Raw genomic sequence first — 7,967 nt, 5'->3', positions numbered from 1 at the left:
GCGTGGTTAAAGTCCGATTTCGCCCATTTTCAATACCAACCTACCTTGGATTAAGGGAAACCTACATACCAAATTTCGTTGAGATATCTCAATTTTTGCTCGAGTTATCGTGTACACGGACGGACAGACAGACGCACAGACGGACAGACGGACAGACGGACGGACAGACAGACATGGCTTAATCGATTTCTTTTTTCATCCTGATCATTTATGTATACATTTGTCTATATCTATCTCGATTCGTTTTGGCTGTTACAAACAACCGTTATGTGAACAAAATTAATATACCCTTGTGCACAAGTGCGCTCGGGTATAAAAACGGTTATGTGCAAAATTTTAGTAAAATATATTCAAAACCCAGGGACTTTTTTTATAAAATAGTTAAAATTTAAGCAAAGTTTCAAGTACCGCCATCTCGAAAAGTGGAGCCAATAGGCTAAAACTTAGGACGCCATTGAATTCAGAAGGCTCCAATTAAGTAAGAGCAACTATCAGAACATTTGTCGAAAAAAAGTTGCTTTGATACCACTCTCGAAATATTCTGACTAAAAGAAGGAGCATCATTAAAAGTAGTAAATCAGGGTTTTTACACACTTCTAGAGACAAATTTTTTTAAGCATTTTACAGGTATATGTAATTTTATAAGGACTATCAGTTATAGAAAGATTTAGATCGTTTCGACGTATTTTCCAAATGTGCCTTTAATTGAAGTGTTTTTGGAATAAAAATTACGCTCAAGATCGCAGCATATTTTATCTTTAAAAGTTGGTTTATTCTGAAAGCACTGCTCTTGCTAAGGTATCAAACTATTCGTAATTGTTTGTAGTATACAATACATACTTAAAAAGTTCTTAAACTTAAATGCTTCAAAAAATATACGCGTTAAACCGAAAATTTTGAAAATTGTTAAATGTGGAATTACAGACTTTGAGTTACTTGCCACTTCGTTATTTTTTAATGAACACTTTTCTTACCTACTACCAAGGTACATTGAACAGGTAGTATCAGTAGAGCAGCTGATTTGATTTATTTTCAAATTATTTGGTCTCGAAAATGTCAAATATTTTTAATTTTTTCTCACAAAAATTCTGAATTGTTAAAATCCATTTGCATGTGAAACCTTTTTCCATACAAAACAAGCGATTGAATAGCAGCTTTTGGAACGTTCGCCCAACTCAGCAGCACAACCGCTGATTACTGGCCCTTGTAAAGGATGGATCAATGCTTCGAGAAGCAAACAAATTTACTAGGAAAGAAAGTTGCAACAATTTTTATTTTTTCCAATTTAAATTTTTTCTACCCTCAAGTGGCCCAACGAAACCAGGATAAGCCTGTTTACTTTCCGCCCCCCGCGGGACCACCGTTAGGCATTACTTCACGGGGAGGGATGCGATGAAAATGCCGCCTTTTGTTCCGTGCCGCCACTTATCCCTTCATGTGGCGGGCTTTATGGGCTCGTTGCTTATATCGAGGCTATCGCGTTGATAGTATTCCCTTCTTGCTGTTGTCGTTCGTGTCTGCGCCTCATCTGCTCACTGGTACGCAACTGTTGCATCACCTGAGCAGCCATGCTGCATACCACTTTCCATGCTTCTTCGTTTTTCAACATTAGTGGGACCAGATTTCCTGGGGAAGCCTTTATTCCTAGCGCTTGATTAAGTCTGCTCCTCAGCGCGCTAAATCGGGGGCATGCGAAAAATACGTGTTCCGCATCTTCAATAGCGTCTTCATGTATGTGTATGTATTCATATGTGTTTCACCGTTTTGCCAATCTTTTATGAATTTGTGAATATATATTTATGTATGTACATATATTATTAACCTGCGGAAAGAAAATAAACGAGTTATTCTAAAATGCATGTTTAATATTAGTGTAGTCTCATTACTTAATCTGTGAGGAGGTATTTTTAAGAATAGGAACGTTTTTTTATTACACTTTTAGGAGGTTTCCGGAATGACATTAGTAGGAGTATTCCCTTAATACTAATCATGGGTAATTGCGCAATTTTTTTGGCGCTAGCTCAATAACGCCAGCGCCACCTGTGTTGTCAGCGCACTAACCCAGCGCAATAGCGCGGTGTATTGAATTGAACACGGCGCCATCTGAGTGTCACCACAGTACCCATCGTCATACAGTGCAGTACACCATACAGTGCTGTCATGTCTAAATATTATTTCTATAAGCGCTGAGCAACGCTTGTACCGCCAACTGAATTTAATTGCTAGGAATGTAGTAAATGCCACGATATTCTATCATTCTTGATTAAAAGCTTTAAATTTGCGTTCTCAACACTCAAATGGGGAAATGTTTAGCTATTTATACAACGATTTAGAGGTGGGGGCGGAGGGGGAAGGGGGTGTGGGCCCCACAAATCCCCCCTAAACGAAAGAGGATTGATGCCGCTTTATGAAAAGTCACCCCCCCCNTTCCAAAAAGACAAAATTTCTTTTGAACGAGGTACGTATTGCTCCCCTATTAATCAAAAGGAATACTCCTGGATTGCTCGCTATGGAGACATCGGTTTTTGCTCCTAAGCGAGTAGTAACGGAGTACAAAACCGACAAATCCCGCTTATTGCTCCCAAATCATTCCTCAGGGAACATTCTTTAACTACTCGCTTCGAAGATATCCCATTACGCTCCTAAGCGAGCAATATAGGAGTAAAAAAACCGAAAAATTTTGACAATATCAATTTTACCCTCATTCATTGAAAAACCTCGTTACTTATTGGTATAGGCAAAATTCAACCAATTATCTTGGGCAATTATCTGATCTCTGTATTGGTATAAAAAGTCTTATCCACGGCGTATCTAATTATCAAGTGATTGAATTGATGGATGCAAAGGCAGGTTTATAAATGAGAAATTTTTCTTTGAATTGCAGTTGCGAATCGATAATAGTTTCAACAATGACAAGGTTGTTAAAATATTTTAAATGGCGATAGAAGAGCGATTCAAAAAAGATAACCACTTATTGATAGTCACATTTCCAGTAAATCGGAGAATCTCAAAGTTTTTAACCGCAACTCGAAGAAATTAATGTCATACCCGCAGCGCGCAGATTTTGTCCCAAGCCCGGAGACTCGTAGACCCGGACATTTGGCAAACCTAACCGTTAGGTTTATTTTTACCTTACTAATGTATATATCTTTAACTAAAGGTGAAAAGGTGATAAGTCCATTTTTTGAATTTGTTCGGGAGAGACGAAAAATCGATGTAGTTTCGCATTATCTGTCATTCTGCATCACAAACTAAATTAAAAAAAAAAAAGTGGACTTGGCACCTTTTCACCTTTAGGTAAAAATATGTATGTATATGTATAGTATGCAAATGAGCACTACGATTTTTCACGTCATTTACTCCGAAGGCTTTATTAAAACTACAAACTAAGAATTTTTGTCACTTTTTCGATTTTTCGCAATTTACTCGAAATTTTGAGGATTTAGAAGTCAAACGGACCCCAGATTCGGATTCAGTGGGTCGAAATACATGTCGGTAGGTGTGTCTGGTTAAAAGCAAACCACTTTTTTCTGTTTACTATATACATATAATAGATATTATTATGATTTTTTTGTTTACAGGATATCTTATTGTAAGTATAAAAACCAGAAAACGCAGTTTTCTTGATTAAAAGAAATGAGAGGAAAGACGCCATTTTGGTAGGTTTTTGAACCCGCTCTTGGTAGGAAAGAAAGTTTTTCAGTGGAAACCCTGGTGTGTACATGAGTAAATGGAACATAAATTTTAGAGTACTTAAAAAGATAGGAACAAAAAAAGAGAACATCATAAATTTGAATAACTGAACAATGTTACTCAACAGTGCTCTGCTATATAAAACACTGTTTCGTTTTTCCAGATTACTTGAGTAATCAATATACTCAATTCAGTAGTATTTGAAAACTTCATAGGAAGCATACGAATACTCATGATAAAAACATTACAAGGTAAAATCATTGAGAGGCAGTCTGACGTTTGGCAGCAATATAATTTTAAAATTCGAGCTCAGGCTCACACACACATTCTCATTTTTAATCTCAAACAACAATAATTGTGAACAAGTTCATTTTTTTATATTCAATTTGATATAATTTTAAAATGTTTGCAAATGTCAGAAAAAAATCGTGGCCGACGAATTGAGAGAATGATTTTACCTTCTAATGTTTTTATCATGCGAATACTTATGAAGTTTTTTCTTTCAAAATGTTAGTATTTAACATAATGTTAAGAAAATTCATAAATTTTATTTTCATTGGCGAATTTTATTCGTTGAAAAAGGGGGCTTATTTTACTGCTTCGCGCAATTAGGGTTTAGCTAACATTTTGCATTGTGTATTATTTTGAACTCTCGTTCGTGTGCTCTGCAGAAAATTTATCTTAAAGAAGTGAGTAAAATATTTAAAAAAAAATTTCTAATTATAAAAAAAAATATAAAAATTATAAAGCTACACCATTAAATTTAACATCAGCAATGTAAACTGAAACGCCTACCATCCAAAATCTTACCAATGCGCATATTAAAACAAAAATTTCAAACGGAGAACACAAATTGGTACAAAGGCAAGGTAGAAGAGTGTGGTAGAGGTGTGGGAGTTTTACGCAGGAATTCAAAATGAAGATGTACAAGAAATCGACAATATTGTGGCATGCAAAAAGTGTAACAGCGTTCTAAAACTCAACGACAAAAGCACGTCAAATTTGTTCAAGCACAAATGCTACCTCATTTCTAGTTCATATAAAGATAGACATGTAGAAATACAAGCAGATAACGAGTCCAAAACAATGAGTACGCAGTTAACGTGAATCAATACAACACAGCATATTGTGCGAGAACGAAAATGTTGTTCGTATCGATACTAAAGTGTGTTGCGTGTATATGTACGTACATTAGGGTTGCCAGACGTACTGCTTTTGGGAGTACAGGTACTCCTTTTTATTGAAATGTACTCCCTTGTACTCCCAAAAAAAATATATGGAAATGTGCTCCTTTATTAGTTTTGTACTTCTTTTGTTCTCCTTTTTCCAGCTATTAGTATTTTATCATATACAGGGTGTAAAATAATAACTGTCGCACAGTTTTTTTTTTGTTTTTAATAAAAGGGACCTTTATAGATTTTGCGAAAATTTTATTAATTTGTTTTTAAATTTCAACCTTCATTTGGGTTTACCAGCGGGTTTGGGAGAAAAGCGCAAGCGGCACGCAAGTCTTCATCGGTTACTTTATTACATATCTTCTGTAAATATAGGCTAATTTCCCCCATTTGGGTCCTTTATACTCCGTCTTTTGTCCAACATAAGGCCTCATACTCAGCAATCGAAAAGACTCCGAACCGGTGACTAAGAGGGCATTCATACGCCAACCCTATACAGTTTTTTTTCTCTTTTTTTATACAAATTCTAAGAAAAAGTACACCTATAAAAGACGTGAGTGCCGCATGAACTTATCTCCCAAAGCTGGCAATGCAAATAAGGATTAAAATTTTAAAAGTAATTAATAAAATTAATGTAAAGTATTTACAAAGTTAACAAAAAAATACTCTTTTTCGCAACATCTATAAAGGACCCTTTTATTTTTCAAAAAACCTGTGCGACAGTTATTATCTTACGCCCTGTACTTTGCCATTAATATTGTGGCAAATACTACTTAGTAAGCAAAGTTAAGTGTGATAGTGAAAAGGTGTAGGCATGGTCGTAGCAAGGTAGGTGCAGAGCGCTCGGTTATAAAAATCAGAAAAATATTAAATTAATTATAAGGCCTAAATTAAAAAACTGGCCATATATTCTGAAAGAGTTTAGAGTTCTTTTGTAGAATTTAGTTGGGGGAAATTTCCTATAAGTGCGGTCTTTGAAGAGGTGGTGAGGGAAGGGGGAGTGGGCGTAGCACCCCCGATCACCTAGGCCCCCTATGGGTCCCTTGGGACGCCTTAGAAAAATCGCCAAATATCACAATTGCGTGCCACGCCCACTCCCGCTTTGATCATCATCACTTTAACGACCGCCCTTATTGGAAAGCCAGCCCATTTACATAGTTATTTAGTTTTAACATTTATTGTTGCTTTGAAAAAGATTTCTAAAATATCTTTGTTTATTTGTACGTAATTAATGGTAATTTGTAACAATAAATTGCACAAAAAATTTAAAAAAAAATTGTACTCCTTTTTTAGGTCTTGTACTGCTTTTTTTCTATCGAAAATATAAATGTACTCCTTTCTCCGTTTCAAAATCTGGCAACCCTAACATACATGCATGCATATGTGTGAACGAACATTTTCTTACGCTATCATACAAGTGCTTGTATCAAAAGTAACGAGTAAAGTAGCGATACGCAAGATACGGGTGTTGTTTGTATTTTAACGAAAACATACGGGTATCCAAATTTTCGTTACTTTTACAGCTCTATTCATTTCTGCCTTAATTAAAAAAACATCATTGCCGCCCCCGCTTAAAGATTTAAGGTGAGGGAAAAATGGATATTTTCAAGCACTATGTACACATATGTATTTTTTTAGACAAAATTTTTTTGCTGAGAACTTATTTAAATTCCAAAAACCGAAGGCCAACTTGAATTTAAAGAACCAACACTGAAATCCGTCAAAATGAAAATAAAAGAGCACACATTTCTATGTAAAGCAAAACTCTCTGGGAAAACAATAGGTTTTTCGTCGAAAATGCAGCGAGAATTATCACTCAAAATATCAGATGATAAGAAAAAATGCTCCCAAATTCTCTCTCAAGTAGACAAACTTGCAAATCTCTGCACGAACGCAAATTTCCAGGAATTTGCAAGTATCCCTGCCAGCTAGTATCCATGGTTGCATTTCAAACATAAGAAATTTGTATAGAATTTTTAAAATTTTTTCAGAGGGGCAACAAACAGGATCAACATCAGTGGTGCACAGCGTCGACAGAGCTACTAATACCAGCGCAACATTTTTGTCTTAGTATGCGTACACTAGCAACCCAGTAGAAATCGGTTGTATGCATTCATGAAGAATGCTTGCTATATGATTGAATTAGTGTGAACAATTCATGCCTAGTCATGAATTTCCACGAATAAATGCAAATTCTAGCGAATTGCAAGCGAATGTACGTCGTCGTTGTTTTGAGTACATTTCTTGATAAATTTGAAGTGGAATTTTTGTAATATTTTCAGTCTTGTACAAAAATTTTAGTGAACGGACGTGGTGTGCGATACAATTTTCAGAACAAACGGGCTTTTACAAGATATGCATTTGCATATGTACGTGCTACTTTTTTGTATGTCCCCGTATATTAAAATGTATCAGAGGTAGCATTTACATACGGGGATACATATATTGTAAGAATGCTTTAATACTGATCCATTAATGCATTTTTGTATGTTTGAAACATTAATACAGCCATATGCATACAGCAGTAGTACAGGTGTATGGTTAGGTACGCTTACGCTCTGAGAAACCACGCGTGTTAAATGGAAATGAAGGTTCATTTATACTATGGCATGTATACACAGCAGCAAGCTCATGCCACCAACAGCAATGTCGTATGCATAAAATTTCTACTGGGAAGCGCAAACTAATTCGCTGCTAGCGAAACAGTTCGATAGCTGCGCACACTCGACTTGTATGTGAAAGCCGAGTAGCTCCCGTCCTCCAGGGAAAGCTACCAGTTGTAAACCAGAATGCTACCAGTTTGCGTTTCAGCCCAACTAGTTCACGTTGTATCCTTTTTCAATGTTAACGACTGGTATTTTTAACATGGCGGTGTCATAGGAGATGTCAATCGCCCGCTCCTGCATCAGCACGCTACCAGTAGAAATACTAGTAGTATCATACCGGTTGAATGACTGCCTATCATCCCCGTGAAAGCAAAGTATGATTGCTGGCCGAACAGCATGGTGACAAGGCTTTGGCACGCCAAATCGAGAGATCCGAGTTCGAATCTCAGTGAGCGAATCTTTTTTATACCCGAGCGCACTTGTGCACAAGGGT

General features: G+C 36.3%; 1 long non-coding RNA gene across 1 annotated transcript in view; it reads right to left on the bottom strand.

Annotated features, from left to right (window-relative positions):
* LOC108366045 (uncharacterized) overlaps nucleotides 1-2,067 on the bottom strand; it is a 17,978-nt gene extending 15,911 nt beyond the window's left edge. Inside the window, exons 1-2 of the long non-coding RNA XR_001848043.1 lie at nucleotides 1,985-2,067; nucleotides 1,543-1,546 (exon numbers count right to left, since the gene is read on the bottom strand). This is a non-coding gene — a long non-coding RNA (uncharacterized LOC108366045). The remainder of the gene's footprint in view (nucleotides 1-1,542; nucleotides 1,547-1,984) is intronic.
* Between the last annotated feature and the right edge of the window lie 5,900 nt (nucleotides 2,068-7,967).

This window comes from Rhagoletis zephyria, unplaced genomic scaffold (genome assembly GCF_001687245.7).
Source record: "Rhagoletis zephyria isolate East Lansing unplaced genomic scaffold, Rhagoletis_zephyria_1.1 Rzeph_scaffold_02117, whole genome shotgun sequence".
In the NCBI taxonomy this organism is placed as follows: Eukaryota; Metazoa; Arthropoda; class Insecta; order Diptera; family Tephritidae; genus Rhagoletis; species Rhagoletis zephyria.
The sequence above is the reverse complement of the archived record's forward strand: the minus strand, read 5'-3'. Positions and strand labels throughout refer to the sequence as shown.